The sequence below is a fragment of the Wyeomyia smithii genome, chromosome 3 (genome assembly GCF_029784165.1).
Source record: "Wyeomyia smithii strain HCP4-BCI-WySm-NY-G18 chromosome 3, ASM2978416v1, whole genome shotgun sequence".
Classification (NCBI taxonomy): domain Eukaryota; kingdom Metazoa; phylum Arthropoda; class Insecta; order Diptera; family Culicidae; genus Wyeomyia; species Wyeomyia smithii.
In genome coordinates, this window is record NC_073696.1 from 18,821,114 (window position 1) to 18,839,207 (window position 18,094).

At 37.0% G+C, this 18,094-nt stretch overlaps 1 protein-coding gene across 3 annotated transcripts in view; it reads right to left on the bottom strand.

The window, feature by feature from the left end:
* Positions 1-18,094, bottom strand: part of LOC129732650 (klarsicht protein) — a 446,402-nt gene that overhangs the window by 349,991 nt on the left and 78,317 nt on the right. The window lies entirely within an intron of this gene.

Consider the following 18,094-nt stretch of genomic DNA (forward strand, 5'->3'; position numbering starts at 1 on the left):
ATTAGTCGCTTGGACTTTAGTTGACCTATTTGGACGGGAAGATTTTGTCATTTCTTTTGCCGCTGATATAGAGCATAGTGAGTGCATCGATTCTCAGCAGACATGTTCAGATACTTCTTCCTTCAAAATGTGGCGTTTGATGCTTCTTCTATAAGTTTTGCAGTGCTACGATTACCGGAATTGTAGTAGCTCATCGTTGCTTGAACAAGTTCTTCAAGCGGGAAATTCATGCGATCTATCGAACTTTAATTTTTCTACGTAGTCTGGAAGCTTTCTACAAATAGTTTACGATTACGGCCTCTTGCTATCGACTTCTTCGGAAATACTACAGTTTTTATGGTAGGTAGGTCAGACGGCGGATGTGGGCTTAGCGATGGCTGGGGCTCATCCTGGATGCGAGGTGGTATATCAACCAGTTCACTCACCTGGCGGGCTCGCGACTCCGACTACTAAGTAGAACGAAAGAGATTTGTTGTTGTTGTTGTTATTGTGTTTTACACTGAGAGAAAAACACTCAAGAATTTCATAAGTTACAATTTATGAACATGTATTGTGCATGCAGAGAAAAATCGGAAGCGACGGGTCGCTCGTCTGACAAGGATTTTCCAGCGAATTTCGTAGTATTTTAATATAATGTAGTCTTTGATTCAACATAAAAAGTCCCGAAATATGCGACTGTAATATTTTCTAATAGTTTTGATTGTTTTCTAGTCGCAAAACTATGTCAATTTAATCAAAGAAAATTAAAACTGCATTGTACTGTGCGAGAAATAATCATACAAAATGACGTCGCTAGAAATCTTCGCGTCGCTGGACTCACCAGCGAATTGCAGAGTAGTGCGGCAGCGACAATACAATGTTGATTTCATTAAACACTTAGGGCATCCTAAACGGTGCGCTTCTATACCCCGTTTGGTAGCGCTCTATCATCACTTTATACCGTACCGGTCGCTGCTAAACGCGCTAGAGAAATAGTAGCCGGGTCTCAGAAAAGCATCGCGCTCTCAAATTTGGCAGCCCGATAGCAGCGCTGCTAAAGGTTCATGCTGGATGAAACATCAAACTGAGACGATAGCAACGACCGGTGTGAAAACGGGTGAGTGCGTGAAATAGCCGCGCTATACACAGTCACCATAACAACTTAAATAGTAGCGCACTGTTAAGGATGCCCTTATGCATTACATATCAAGCTTATAAATTTCATATGTATATTATAAGATTTTCATATAAACGTCATGAGCATCCCATACGCGTGACTTATGATTTTCATAAACGTTAACATTGTGAGAATTCCATATTCATATCTTATAAAATCTGCAAAATGGCAGACCAGCATTACTGATTTTATTGCTAGTGCGCCGTCAGATGAGTGTTTGAAGTTTTTCGAAGAAGCTAAGCTGAAATTTACACAGCTAGTGGCTTAAGTTAAGAAATTTTGTTGGTTTAGCTAAAAAATATTTAGAAACAGTGGATAAATAAATATGCAGAAACTGGGTTGAAAATTGGATAACATGCATACATACGACCAATAAATTTTATAAGTATGACTTTAAAAATCGTTAGTGATCGAGAATAAAGTTTCCCTTCCAATTCATAAGACAAACTTATGACTTCTATAAGGGATCCTTGTGGCGCAAAATCATAAGGGGTTCTTATGGAACTCAATAGTTAATTTTTCTGGGTGTAGAGGAAAAAAGATATTTTAACCCTTCAATGCGCACGACGTTAAAAAATTATCTTAAAACCAGGGGGCTCTTGTGGCTGTCAAACTCCATACATTTTCCATCTACCACTCATTGATTCTACAGTTTATTGAAGCCACGTTTCGTATCTATCCAAAAAATTTGACGATATCGCATACATTTTGACTAACGTAATCTAAGCTGAAATTCTACAATTTTCATTTTTTTACAAGCCTTGACTTTATGTTTTTAAATTTTTTTATATTTTACTTTCACATCTTTAAGATTCACGGGTATCGTTACTGAGTTAATTTATGATCGCTTTGCGTACGACTTCAGTTTGAATTTATATTTTGCGAACTGATGCAGAGCCAAACGATTGACAGTAGCTATTACAGTAACATGATAAAATTATACGCTTGCTATGGTTTTGTAGTTACTTGTTTACACATACAAAACCGTCATCTAGTAACACAGGAGACTGTCTAGATGATAAAAACGCCTGGTATTGAAATTTAATGAAAGTTTTTATCAAAGCTGGACAGTTGAAACTCGATTTATTTAAAACTAGCTAACCCGACAAGCTTGGTTCCTCGCATTTTTGTGTTTAATTAAATAATTTTCAACATTCCAAATTCATCGATTCTTTACGAATTGCTTATAGTCTGCCAATGCACGACAAATCGGCCATAGGATATGATCGAATTTAAAGGACAAATCGTTTGAAATGATTGGTTTTATCGTAATGACAACATCCTCGACTTTTGGATTCTGTATATACGCGTATTGGGTGGTATTCAGATACTTTGGTTGTTTTCCAGAAACTGGAAGTGGTCATTTTTGAATTCAAAATGGTGTCCAGGGTCAGGCTGCTTCCCAGAAGTTGCCATCTTACAATTCGAAATGGTGTTTAAGGTCAATTTTTAACTCCTTGCATCATTCTGGTTCCAGGGATGTTCATGGGTGGTATTTGGTCACTTTAGGCTGTTTTTCAGAACCCCGGAAGTCGTGGCATTGGGAAACAATTTTGGGCGTCATTCTGGTTTAAGAAACATCCATATTGGGTGTTATTTGGTCATTTTCGGCTGTTTTCATGAAACCGGAAATCACCATCTTTAAATTCAAAATGGTGTCTGTGGTCGATTTTAGCTCCTGTCTATCATTCTGGTTCCGGAGATACTCATATTGGATGAAAATCGGCCATTTTTGGCTGTTTTGCAGAAACCGGAAGTTTCCATCTTACAATTCAAAATGTTGTTTGAGATCGGTTTGTGGCATCAGTGCATCTTTACGACTCCGAAAATACCTCTTTACCTCTGCATCTCAAACGACTATAACGGAAGGGAAGATTACTTTGTTACCGTGATCAATGACCGTCTTCTACACGACTATATATAAAGGCTCTGACTACTCTTCTTTCTCGAAGCTCAATAGTTATCCTGCCGAGTAAGGGGGCATCCACATACCACGTGGACAGTTTTATAACGATTTCAACCCCCCCCCCCCACTTTCGTGGACAACTGCCCATTTAAGTTCTATTAATTTTGTATGGACCGTGGACATCACACAGACATGGCATTTGGAGATATTTTCTGGCCTTTGAGCGTCATTCTGCTTCCGGAAACACCAATATTAAAAACCGGAAGTTTCCAAACAAATTTGTTTTTGATTTGTATAAGAGCCCCACCATCCAGAATTGGGAGGGTGTCGAACCACCATGAAAATATTTTTTGCCCCCAAAAACCTCCACATGCCAAATTTGGTTCCATTTACTTGATTAGTTATTGAGTTGTGGAGAAATTTGAGTTTCATTTGTATGAACCCTCTTTTCCTAAAGAGGGAGGGGTTGCGAACAACCATGAACATTTTTTTTGCTCTCGAAAACCTCAGCATATCGAACCTGATTCCATTTACTTGATTATTTCTCGAGATGTGCAGAAATTTGTGTTTCATTCATAGAAAACCCCTCCTTTCCAGAAGAGGGAGAGGTGTCAAACTATTATGGACATATTTGTTACCCCTAAAAACATTCAGCTGCCAAGGGTGGCTCCATTTACTTGGTTGGTTCTCGAGATGTGCAGAAATTTGTGTTTAATTTGTATGGAACCCCTCCCTTCTAGAAGAGGGAGGGGTGTCGTAACATTACGGACATATTTGTTACACCTAAAAGCATTCACATGCCAAATTTTGTTTCATTTGCTCGATTGGTTCTCGAGCTGTGCGAAATTTGAGTTTCATTTGTATGGGATCCCTCCCTCCCAGAAGAGGGAAGGGTCTCGAACTATGATTAATGAACAAAACATTGTTAACCCTGAACCTCACTGATCTAAAAAAATAGTTATGTTTTATTCATAACGGCTTAGTCATTTATTATAGGAAATAGACTACCACTGAATCCGAACTACATCATCAGAAAAGTAACAAATCACTCGAAGGTGGGTTATTCCATGACATTTTTAGTCAAAACTATTTTTTAAAATATATTTTCGATCCACAATACGTTTCCAGTTCAAAAATCCTTCAAAATAATTTTGATCAGGTTTGATGTTCTAAGTACTCCACTGTGCGTTACGGCAAGTTCACAACTTTTCAGCCTATTCCTATTTCTCGAATGTATTTGTGAAAGTTTTGAGAGAAATTGAAACTTTGCAGAAACATGATTCAGGAAAACGGATTTTTGGGCAGAATAGATATAGCCTTACAGATAATGTAATGTTGATATTTGTTTGAAATTATGTACATTTGAGGGCTATGCGTCGTAAACTTGTTGGCGCAGCTACGCGGGCCGAGTATCAGCTAGATTAGATTAGATTAGATCAGGCATTTTTGACATGCCTGGATTTTTTTTTCTATATTTTTGAGGTTTTGGCCGGCCTCTAAACCTCTTAAAAGCTATTGAAGCTTAAAAACATACTTAAAAAATGTTTATAAAGTTTCATAGTGATTTTTTCAAAGTCTGTCTGAAAATAAACTTTGGCACTAGAGGGTTAATTTAAATAAAATATATGAATGAAACCTTATTTATATTGGCATCCCCACTTCGCCGGTATTCGAATTAGAAAAGCAGTAGCCATGTACTACTAACAGCCACCATTACGGGAGAAACCGTTACTGTTTTGACTTTCCTCCTTTCAGCTGCTGACACCTAGCGTCCTTATGTCACCGGTACGGTTTGGTAATGAAACTGATGGGGTGAAATGTTCGAATGGTACCTGTTATATCAAGGCTTCGTCAGTTAATAGAGATGCACCGAATATTCGGTCGCCGAATATTCGGGCCGAATATCAGCAAAAATTGGATTTTTCCGAATATTCGGTTCGCCGAATAGTAAGTTTATTATTTGGCCGAAAACGCCGAATAAGCCGAATAGTGGCCAATGATTATCATAAAATAATATAAAAGTATAGTGCAAAGTTCTATGAACGGGGGTAAACGAAAACTGAAAATGTAACTTGGGCTTAGAAAGGAATATATCTCATTAAACGGAACACGAACCGCAATCTCCACACATCTCTTTCATGTCTTGTCTGGATGAGGTATATTTTTTCTGAGCCAAAGTCACATCCTCAGTTCTCGTTCATTTCTCGCATTTTATTTATTTTTTTTTTTAAAACACTCAAAATGTAGTTGTAACACAAACTTTAAATTGTGTTAACCATAATCCTTAAAACATTATTTTTAAACGACAACTCAAACAAGAACAAAAGTAGGTGCGCCACGGATTAGCGTGCCTTATTCCATAGGCGCATAATTAATTATTTCTTGTGCAATAGTTCGGACAATTTTCAATCGTTTTCGTTCATGAACAATTGGAAAGCGAAAGAAACAATTTAAACTTCAAACAATGACCATTTGGTTATTTTGTTATCATACGATCAACGTTGTGTTCAGCCGAATATACGGCCGAATATTCGGCCAAATATTCGTCTCACCGAATAATGGAAAAAAGGTTAAAAAAGTGCTATTCGGTGCATCTCTATCAGTTAGTAAGAAAGAATGAGGAGTTAAGAAGAATATGGATTGGTAAGGAACGTACATAAGCATCAGAAACATAAAGTGACAACAAGAATAAAACAAAGTCAGATCGGTTGTATCCGTTAGTGTCAACTGTGCTTGGGAAGAGAGATAATGATTGGCTGCTCGGTATGATTTAGACAATCGATGTTATTTACCAATTTTTCACCCGATCAGAATAGCATAACTAAAAAATTACAAAATGAGCATAGCATAACGTGAGATACAAATAACATATTTTGATACAATTTTATATTTTTCCATATAATTTTGATAACAAAATTGAATCTGAATGAGTTATAATAACAAAACCTGAAATGAAGTAGTTCTGAAACAAGTCTAACTAATTTTTTGTTTTTATCAAAACCTTTTGTTTCTAACAATGTTTGTTATTATACTGTTCTATATACTATCTTATTTTGTTAGAAAGCTGATACATTAGTAACAAATTTTGATATGTGCTTGATACTAGTAGAAGCATTTCTGTTATAATTTCTGTTATTTTAACACCTAACGGGACCAAATTGAAAACACAGCCTGTAAGATTTTTCCCGTAACAAAATAACAACTTCTGTTACATTTTTGTTTTTTCTTTCTGATCGGGCAAACAATAGGTTGTTTTTTGTTACATAAAATTAACCGTAAAAGAATTTCTGATCGATTGATGCTAAAACCTCGAAAACCTTATTATAAATGACTGAAAAATAAGCGCGCAAAACCTGACCACATTTCCCTGGTTTTCCCTGGTTGAATTACTAGATTTTCAAAATCAGGTACCCAACTTCCAGAAAGACGCAGTCCTACGTCAAAAGAGAAGAAAAAACAAAGAAATTGGCCTTTTATCAATTGACAACCTCTGGCAAACTTTTTCTTTTAGCCCCAATATTTAGTAGTATGACGATTGTTTTGGATGATTTCACGTTCTTTTCGAGCTACAGCACATTTCGCAATTGCCTCTCCGTGAGGGATCTGAGCTAGTGAAGTTGCACAAAGAACCACCATAAAATGGCTAATTTGGGATTAATTTACCATCTTGCGCTTTGTATAGATCGATAACGACACCGGCTACGTCCTTACATTTGGTTAGAGAAGGAAAAAAGGAAATGTGAGAATCGTTGCTGCCAGCAACCAAGTTTACCTCTGCATCTTTAACGACTATAACGAAAAGGAAGATTACTTTATCACCCTGGTCATTGACAGATTTTCATATTTCTACCCTTTCTTCTACACGACTGTATATTGACTCTGACTACTCTTCTTTATAGAAGCTCAATAGTTATCCTGCCAAGTATCGGAAATTATAACTGCCTTGAGAGGTATACATTCAACCGGGTGTGACTTTTTTCTGGAATTTAGCGTGAGGGAGTGACCAAGTAGGGGAATGGGAGGGAGCCTGCGAATAAACCCGAGCGGTCTGATTCAACTAAGATTTGTACTCATAACCAATCGCATGTCGAAGCGGACTCTGTAACCTTGTACCCTTTTCGCAGCATAAACTTAGCGAAGTATCGATATGTGCTGACAGCAATAGCGTCATTATACTGTATAAACTACCATTTCAATGGAATTTCTCATTCCGCATTTAGTTGCATTGCAGTTTCTAAAATCTCAGCATACTTGTGCTGGCTTATTGTTGACATCATCGAGAAAACTGAGCAATCTCATACATCCCCAGACTATGATATTTCCTCCTCCATGTTTGAATGTATAGAGTCCATAGGACGACGAACTTTTGTTTCATTAGACCGTTGAAATGCTAAACTATTTTCGGGTCCACTTCCATGGCCTTTATTGAGTTCCAGTCGAACTTTGAGAGCATACGAACTTTTCTTGGACTTTTACCAACAAGCTGTCAGCAAACCGCTTTTGAGTTGTTCTGGAATCTAGGGGCTGGCTCAGCTCATTCCTAATCTTCAATGCTGCCTCAAATAGATCAATACTGGATACTCGTATGAAATGATCGTCATCCTTAGTTGTTGTTTTTCGAAAACGTTCAGTTATCAGACGAGCGTTCAAGTCACGGAGAGCATTAAAAACAAAAGATTTTGACCTTTCAAGAGAGGTGTCACAAACACAACAGTCTTTATTGCAAATATGGATAAGCTGTGGTCATATTGCTTTCGGACAACATTATATTTCTAAAAGTTCCAGAGCTCAAACGTTCACCTACAGTTTACATAATAAAACGGAATGCCGTATCGATATTGGGATATCAATTGGAAAAACAACACTTAACATCGTTTCTGGGTAGAACATTATAATTAAGTTTGTATGGCGCTGATAATCAGACTACTTTCAAGTCACTAGAACACAAATGGCAATAGTGGTTGATTTTTTAGAAATAATATCGGAAAATATAGATACATTCGAAAGAGAGGAAAAATTCTGCATAAATCATAAAGTTCTGTCCAGTTACAATCCGGAATCACTTATTTGTTGCAGCGGCACGGAAATGACGAACTTGGAGATTGTACCAGCAGGTTCTAACGAAGTACCAAGGCTGCCTACTCATCAATAATGAAACCTACGTCAAAATGGATTTCCGATAGCTTCCTGGCCAAAAATTATACATGGCGACGGCACGAGGAGATGTTCCTGCGAAGCTTAGGTTTGCTTTTATAAACAAATTTGCTGATGATTTGGCAAGAAATATGCAGCTGCGGAGCAAAGACCAAAGTGATCGTGACGAATAAGACGACAGACTCGAAACTGTACAAGGAAAAATGTCTCAAAAATCGCATACTACCTTTCATTAAATCCCATGAAGGTCCCGTGGAGTTTTGGCCAGCTTTGGCGAGTTGCCACTACAGCCAGGAAGTCATCCAGTGGTACCGCGATAAAAACGTAGCTTTCATCGATAAAAACATAAATCCACCCAACTGCCCGCAGTTCCGGCCCATCAAGAGATTTTTGGCAATAATGAAGCGGAAGCTTGAGAAAAATGGAAAAACGGCTCCGGACGGGACTCAGATGACTAAAATGCGGAACAAATGTGCCAAGGAAGCTGACTCCGGATGTGTGCAGCGTTTGATGGGAGGAATAAGTAAGTAAGTGCAAATTTTCATTCGTACCTAACAAAGAAAAAGAATTTGTTTTGATATTTTTTCCTTAAAGTACAGTGAATTACCTTTGCTTTGATCTATTAACCTTATCTGTACATCATTCCGTTACCGAGATACAGATGATTTTATTATTCAGGATTCTAAATGGGCATAGCTTTAAAGCTTTAATGTTAATTGAAATAGAACGTCTGCGGTTGAAACTAGCGATATTATTTTGAAGATGGAAAAAGGATTGACAAGAAAACTGTAAATAACTTCTGAATTTATTGCTATACCATACCATTAAAGATTTAACATTGTTAAGCTAATACGAATTAAGATCCAGAGAATTGGGACGCACTAAAAGAAAAGACTGGAAACGGGTTCGTGAAAAGATCGACAACGCTCTAATAGCTGAGAGGCTGCACAAATTTCTTTCAAAAGATCATTCAAATGGTCTTGGCAACCTAAAAAAGACGATAGCAGTTTTACTATTGATTTCTCTGAAGCTCTGGAAATAATGATGAGAACTCGTTTTCCAAGCTCAATAATACGCCTGCTAGGGTTGAATGGGCTCTGAGTTTACAAATAACTTTACACTCCAGCATTACTCCAACAGGGAAAAGAAGCTCTTATTCCCTTGTTGACTGAGCTCTTCCGAGCCAGTGTTACCATGAGTGACAAAACAGAAGCTTGGAGACAGGTTCGAGTTGTCTTTATTCCGAAAAAAAAGGCAAAAAAAAGAAAACGACTCCAAAGTCTTCAAACGGGTAACACTGGTCACTCCAGATGGAGTTTGTTGAGTTTGCCAAAAAAGTTCAATATCTCGGTGGAATTTTGGATGAAAAACTGAATTGGAATTACCATCTAGACAAGGTTATCATCAAGGGTACAAATGCCTTATGGGTTTGTAGCAGAGTCGCGGGGGAAACATGGGGACTATGACCCAAAACTGTCCACTGGATTGATTCGGTAGTAGTTCGTTCGAAAAACACATCTGTCTCTTTTGGCCTTTTCTGGCCTCTAGAAGGGCTTTTCAGCGATTCCAAGCCTAATTTGGGATCATTTTCTATTTTGGCTTTTCTGGCCTTCAGAAGGGCTTTTCAGCGATTCTGAGCTTAATATAGGATCATTTTCTATCATGGCCTTTTCTGGCCTTTAGAAGGGGTTTTCAGCGATTCTGAGCTTAATTTGGGATCATTTTCTATTTAGGCCTTTTCTGGCCTTTAGAAGAGATATTCAGCTATTCTGAGCTTAATTTGGGATCATTTTCTATTTTAGCCTTTTCTGGCCTTTAGAAGGGCTTTTCAGCGATTCTGAGCTTAATATAGGATCATTTTCTATTTTGGCCTTTTCTGGCCTTTAGAAGGGGTTTTCAGCGATTCTGAGCTTAATTTGGGATCATTTTCTATTTTAGCCTTTTCTGGCCTTTAGAAGGGCTTTTCAGCGATTCTGAGCTTAATTTGGGATCTTTTTCTATTTTGGCTTTTCTGGCCTTTAGAAGGGCTTTTCAGCGATTCTGAGCCTAATTTGGGATCATTTTCTATTTTGGCCTTTTCTGGCCTTACGAAGGACTGTTCTGCTATTCTGAGCTTAGCTTGGGATCATTTTCTATTTTAGCTTTTCTGGTCTTTAGAGGGGCTTTTCAGCGATTCTGAGCTTAATTTGCGATCAATATCTCTTTTGGCCTTTTCTGGCCTTAAGATGTATCCAGCGATTCTGAACATGAGATCATTTTCTATTTTGGCCTGTTCTGGCCTTTAGAAGGGGGTTTCAGCGATTCTGAGCTCAATTTGGGATCAGTTTATATGTTGGCTTTTTCTCATTTTGCCATTTCATCATTTTGGAATTACTTTTCTGGCCTTTAGAAGGGGTATCCAGCGATTCTGAGCTTAATTTGGGATCATTTTCTATTTTGGCCTTTAGAAGGGGTTTTCAGCGATTCTGAGCTAAATTTGGGAACATTTCATATTTTGGTTTTTCTGGTCTTTAGAAGGGCTTTTCAGCGATTCTGAGCCTAATTTGGGATCATTTTATATTTTGGCTTTTCTGGTCTTTGGAAGGGCTTTTCAGCGATTCTGAGCCTAATTTGGGATCATTTTCTATTTTGGCATTTTCTGACCTTAAGAAGGGGTATCCAGCGATTCTGAGCTTAATTTGGGATCAGTTTCTATGTTGGCTTTTTCTGACCTTTAGAAGGGGTTTTCAGCGATTCTGAGCTTAATTTGCGATCATTATCTCTTTTGGCCTTTTCTGGCCTTTAGAAGGAATTTTCAGCGATTCTGAGCTTAATTTGGGATCATCTTCTATTTTGGCCTTTTCTGGCCTTTAGAAGTGCTTTTCGGCGATTCTGAGCCTAATTTGGGCTCATTTTCTATTTTGCTTTTTTGGTCTTTAGAAGGGGTTTCCAGCGATTCTGAGCCAAATTTGGGATCATTTTCTATTTTGGCCTTTTCTGGTCTTTAGAAGGGCTTTTCATCGATTCTGAGTCTAATTTGGAATCATTTTCTATTTTGGCTTTTAGAAGTGGTTTCCAGCGATTCTGAGCTTAATTTGGGATCATTTTCTATTTTGGCCTTTTCTGGCCTTAAGAAGGGCTGTTCTGCTATTCTGAGCTTAGCTTGGGATCATTTTCTATTTTAGCTTTTCTGGTCTTTAGAAGGGCTTTTCAGCGATTCTGAGCTTAATTTGCGAGCAATATCTCTTTTGGCCTTTTCTGGCCTTAAGATGTATCCAGCGATTCTGAACTTAACTTGAGATCATTTTCTATTTTGGCCTGTTCTGGCCTTTAGAAGGGGGTTTCAGCGATTCTGAGCTCAATTTGGGATCATTTTCTATTTTGGCCTTTAGAAGGCGTTTTCAGTGATTCTGAGCTAAATTTGGGATCATTTCATATTTTGGTTTTTCTGGTCTTTAGAAGGGCTTTTCAGCGATTCTGAGCCTAATTTGGGATCATTTTATATTTTGGCTTTTCTGGTCTTTGGAAGGGCTTTTCAGCGATTCTGAGCCTAATTTGGGATCATTTTCTATTTTGGCCTTTTCTGACCTTAAGAAGGGGTATCCAGCGATTCTGAGCTTAATTTGGGATCAGTTTCTATGTTGGCTTTTTCTGACCTTTAGAAGGGGTTTTCAGCGATTCTGAGCTTAATTTGCGATCATTATCTCTTTTGGCCTTTTCTGGCCTTTAGAAGGAATTTTCAGCGATTCTGAGCTTAATTTGGGACCATCTTCTATTTTGGCCTTTTCTGGCCTTTAGAAGTGCTCTTCAGCGATTCTGAGCCTAATTTGGGCTCATTTTCTATTTTGCTTTTTTGGTCTTTAGAAGGGGTTTCCAGCGATTCTGAGCCAAATTTGGGATCATTTTCTATTTTGGCCTTTTCTGGTCTTTAGAAGGGCTTTTCATCGATTCTGAGTCTAATTTGGAATCATTTTCTATTTTGGCTTTTAGAAGTGGTTTCCAGCGATTCTGAGCTTAATTTGGGATCATTTTCTATTTTGGCCTTTTCTGGCCTTTAGAAGGGCTTTCCATCGATTCTGAGTCTAATTTGGAATCATTTTCTATTTTAGCTTTTAGAAGGGGTTTCCAGCGATTCTGAGTACAATTTGGGATCATTTTGCATTTTGGCCTTTTCTGGTCAGGAGGGCCGAACCTGCATCCAAGGATTGATCAAAAATGGGTGAAAATAGTGGAGTCGGGGTGTTTGGCCCTGGAATCAGTAGAGTTATACCGATGGGATACAGTCCAGCGGTTTTTCAAGCAGAGATTCATGCCATTATTGAATGTGTGAATATTTGTTTAACAAGAAAATACAGATTTACAAAAATTTGCATATTATCTGGCAGCCAAGCAGCTCTAAATGCACTTGAAGCTTTTACATGCAATTCGAGGCTAGTGTGGAATTCTTTTTTTGAGACAATTGGCCAGTAGAATAGAAGTCACTATTTACTGGGTGTCCGACCATTTCGGCATCATAGGAAATTAAAACAGCCGACAGTCTAGCAAGAGGAGGTTTAGCATCAAATTTTATTGATCCGGAACCATTTTGTGCAGTTCCTGAATGTGCTCCGATACATCGCTACGGATAATCCAGACATGCCAAAAGATTTATCAAACCGAGTGCAGGAAATACCCGGATGAAAGATTCTATTATCTCAATAAAAAAAGATCTTCGGGTACTAACGGATTGGTAGACCAGTCACTACCCGAGTAACTATCGCCAAAATAAAATTAGAAGAACATATTCTCTCCCTTTGTGGAGCATTGTTCAATCAAAGAAAGTCATAATTCGGAAAAGAGCATCTCGAGCCCCTTGAAATTTGGAATTGTGATCCTGGTAAGGTCGATCCTAACTGGGATCGGGTACTATGTCAACCAATGTCCATCACACCTTAATTATGACAGGCTTTTGACTAATACCAAATCAAATATGGGTCATACAACAATAGCCCTAATTAATGGACCCAGTTGTGTCTGGCTCTACAGCAAATAAAAATGGTCCAACGAATAATTGTGAACCATTCAAATAAATATTTGGATAAATCCATTATCCACCTCTTCTTCAAAGGACATCTAACACAAGCTTCTCTTATTTTCAATATATCGGCAATTGCTAATGATGAATATTCTATCTGTAAGTTAAAACCAGTGAAACAGCGGTAGCAACACAGTAAGAATAATACTTCTTGTTAGAATATTGATGTTTTTTTTATATTGCAATCGCATTTGCATATGTTTCAATCTTTTTTTTTTAATATAACCCGAGTGTACATGATGTAATTGAAACATGATTGTAGAATAACGTAAACAAGTCATGAAGAATACCCGAAATGAAATATGTAAATAACGGTCACGAACAGTTTGCCATACAGAAGAAGGAAAGTTCCATAAATCGCTGACTCAAGCCAACTAGCCAACTGAAAATTATGCAATATTTAAAAACACATAAACGCGCTAAAAGGTATGGCGTTTTTATATTTAGTTCAAATCTAACGATTACCACCTAAACAAACAACAAACAAAACAGACCTAGGAGTAGAGCACTCCATCCAGCTAAACCAACACGGGCCAATCATTGGCTGTGAATAGTGCTGTCAGCTTAACCTCGTTTGTCCTAAATCCGAATGACACCTTTCCCAGTCGTGAATTAACGTAATTATCGTTTGCTCGACCACGCCATCCATTTGTTTACACAGCAAAACGTATGGGACAGGACAAAACATAAACATCGACGACGATGAGCCGCCTTGGTAGAGTGCAGGCAGCCTCATCATCATCCATCGCCGTCGTCGTTGCGTCTCGAAGCGAAATATTGCAACACCGGTAGCCGACTTTAATTCAACTGGGAGCCAAGCTTCCATGCAGAACACCGTTGTATGGCCACGCCATGCCATGCATGGGTTGCTGAGATTTTGGCATTAGAAGCGCGCGCCCGCCTAACCTTTTTTGTATTGGTTATGTTTGATGTTTGCTGCTTGCTACCGTTTTAGGGTGAAGTGGGGCAAAACTGTGTTCGTGTAACGAATGGATGGTAAATTCTATTTACTTTCGTTTGTAATTTTTTTTAAATAATGTTATATATTAACGAATATTCTTTCTACTGCCGTTACTTTCTAGAACAAGGAAAATGTATTGGACAGTCTTTGATAATAGTAGTTTGAATGTAACACTGCTAAATTTCAAATTCCCTTTGTAAATTAAATTATTGAAATGATAAAATTATTAGATTTCTGCATGTTGTCTATCAGAATACAAAGCAAGAGTTGTCTGTTAGAGCAGGTGTACATCAAAGTTGAATTTTGTGTTATTTTTTAACTACTTCCGATTTTTTTTGTTTTATTTGCATGTTGTTCAGGTATTTTCCAATTTAAGATGGATGTGTTTTTTTCATTTTTATTGCTTCATTAGGGTGGCTTTCAGCCACAGGCTGGTTCGCCACCGATTTGTTTCATGTATGCACAACACAGTTAATATTCCGGACTTATTTAGAGTATGATGTAACAAAAATAAAGTTTCAGACATTGTTGTAGAATTTAACTGTTGATCCATAAGCATTTTTTTATACCAACAATTATAGCTAAGCCAATCAATATGATGGTTAATTTTCAAAACAAAAAACCAACTTTGTGAGCTTTTAATAGGCACACTAAGCTTATTTGAAACTGTGTTATGAATTGTTACATTTAGATACATGAAGAAGGTAAATTATTTTTCCTTTTCTCCTGTATGGGCTTATTACTACGACCAGAAAACTTAATGTATTGTAATTTTGCTTGGGTGCCTGCTGTATTCCGCACTTTTATTATTAGCAATACCTCTATTGAGAGTACATATGCTAATTATTATATTTTATTTTTTCTATTGGGCTTACTACTCTGGTCTCGTTCCTCCTGCCAAGTATCGCCAATAATAATTCCCTGCAGTGGTTTCAATTGTGTGGCCTTCTGGCCAGTTTTATCATAAAAGGGATTTATCTTGACAAGAGGAAGTCAGTATTGTACAATTCAACCAGAAGGAAAAGTAAGTGGGGAGACTGAGATTAAACTAAAGTTCAAGTTCTTTGGCATCGAATGGCCTGACTCTACTATAATTCCAACCCATGGCCACAAGGTATTCAAGGTAACTTTGCGACTACGAAGCTCCGCTGGCTTTTTTTTAGTGCGTACTAGATTGAATTGTTTCGATTGTTTCGAATTAATAAAAATCTGATTTCTTAAAGATAATATCCATAAAAGAATCCAAAAACAACATTTTTTGTTCGCTCTAAAGGGCATTTTCCCATGCAGAAAAAAAAATTGTTTTTAGGCAGTTACAGGCAGGACTGCCGGTACCCGGATAACTGTCCCATAATGAAAAACAACATGTAGAGAAAACGGTGATTTAATATTATCCGTGAATTATCGGATTTCCAGCAGTTACATCCAGAACCAATCACCATAACAGTTTCATGGCACCACAAGTTTATCGTTAAGAACAAAAAACCATGGATGGAATTGGTTTTACGTTATATAACTTGAAGAAAAGACAAAATGGGACAAAATATGCGGGTATATTTTAAAAGTATTATATAAATTCAACCAGCAACCGGTAGTATCATTGGCAACGTAGATTGTACTACGAAAAAAAAAAAGATTGGTCTAGTTAATTAAATGACATACTTCTATATGCCTAAAATAATCCGATATACACTAATCTGGAGCAAAATCATATGTTTGCAGTTTGTACCACTATGCAGTGAGACTGTAATGCGGGTACTTTCAATATGGGACAAAAACAACTTGGTATTTTTTCCATGTTTTCCATACAAAAGTATCAATTTTAATTTTTTCCAGAAAATATGATAACAATTAAGTCGATTCCCGATGATAACTCAAAAGTGACCAAAATCAGTATGGGACAGTTTTGCGGGTACCGGCAGTTGAGCTTTTACTTGTATTTCATTCATATCAGCTTAATAGTAAAAACTTTTTTTTTTTTTTTGAGATCTCCAACTAGAGCTTAAGAGCTCATTCGTAGTTGCTTCTCCATGATAGAGTTGCACAGAGAACCACCGTAGAATGGCTAATTTGGAAAAAAATTGCCAGCTTCAATGCAATACAGGTCAGCAGTTTCTTCTTTGTGTATATAGATCGATAACTGCGCCGGTTACGTTTTCAAATTCGGGTTAGGGAAGGAAGAAAGAAGTGTCATTATTGCTAGAGACCGAGTTCACTTCTGCATGTCTAACGGCTTTACGGAAAGAAAAGACACTTTTCTTTGCCACCATGGTAGATGTTTTTTAATTAAGCGAGAGGAGCCTTAAAATGCGTTAAAGTCTGACACCAAACGATCTGATTCTACTAGGTTTCGTACTCATGACTCATGATTCGCTTGCCATAGCAGACCCTGTAACCCTGAGGCTACGAGCTTTCCTAAGATCTCCAATATCAACTCTAAGGCAAGCGCGTTATTTCATTGGTAAGATCTCATAGCATGAATTTTACACATATTAATCTCTGCAAATATTCTTCAGAGACTAAAACTTGAGAATATTTAAATAGTTTAAATTCAAATCAGTCAAAATGAGTAGTACCTTTTCGAGGGTTTCTTTATGCAGCTGAACACAGGAAAAGATTCAAAATTATTCAAAAATTTATAATAAAAACGACATCATCTGCAGAAATATACGTTATAAGTCACTTGAAAGTCACTTTTTACGCGCTCAATTCTCGAAATAAGCGTAAAATTTGCGTAATTTGCTAAATGATGGGAATGAGAAAAAAATAAATCAATATATCTGGTCAAATCAGTGAATATTCGGTAATTAGATTCAGAAAACTCATATGACACTCGGAATAAACATACCGCAAAGAAAGGCTTTTCTGAGAAATCAGCAAAAAAAAACTGCGTAATCCCCGAAACCCATGAAAAAAAGCTTGACAATTACCACCTGAAAACCGACCTAATTAAAGTTTAATTTCGAAATATAAAACTCAAAAATACTTAACTGTGTACTATTCAGTAAACACAAGATTGTTTGGAGAGCACTTTTACGCCAATAATTTATCATGATTTTTGGAAATTGATTTGTTTTCTTCAGCTTCAATACTCGTGGATAGCAGAAAAGTCTGCTGACAGTTTTGCATAAGGATATCGCACTTGAAAAATGATTTTTATTATTCTAAAAAGCTGTACCGTAAAGGAGAGACAGCTGAGAGTTTCGAGAATAATAATATCTCTATTTTTAGCTCTACAACAATTCCGTGTGACTAGTAACATTTTGATTTGAAAAATTATTGCTCCTGGTTGGACAATTCTATCATTTCTAACTTAAGAGTGATTTACTAAATTTGTTGTAATTCAAAAATTAGTATTTTAACTCTAATATTAGTACCCAGAAACAAATAATATTTTTTCTAATGTACTGAAATTTTAACGTTTTGAGAATGCGATGAGGTCGAATTCCTCACGCTAATAACACCGAGTGTGAGATTAACAATATTAAAGCCCACTGTAGTACTGATATACTAACTGAAACATTTTTTAAAGCTCTCTGTCCATGTTAGGCGAAGTGAAAGTTTCCTTTGAATGAAAATTTAATAAATATAATAGTCGCAATGTTCAATATACAAACTGTAATTCTTTTGCGAGAGTTTTTGAATGATCACAAGTCATTTCTCTCGGGGTTCTTCTACCCTATAATCTTGTATTTACAGAAAGAAAATAGGCAACATTTTTTTAAACCTAAGTTCAAACATTTTTAAATTGTTTATATATTTAGGATCATTCAATTGAGAAATTTAAATTTTATTGAACATTGAACTCATACAATAGCAGAATGAAGCAGGTATTTTAACGAGAATCTTTCAGTTTAGAAAAAA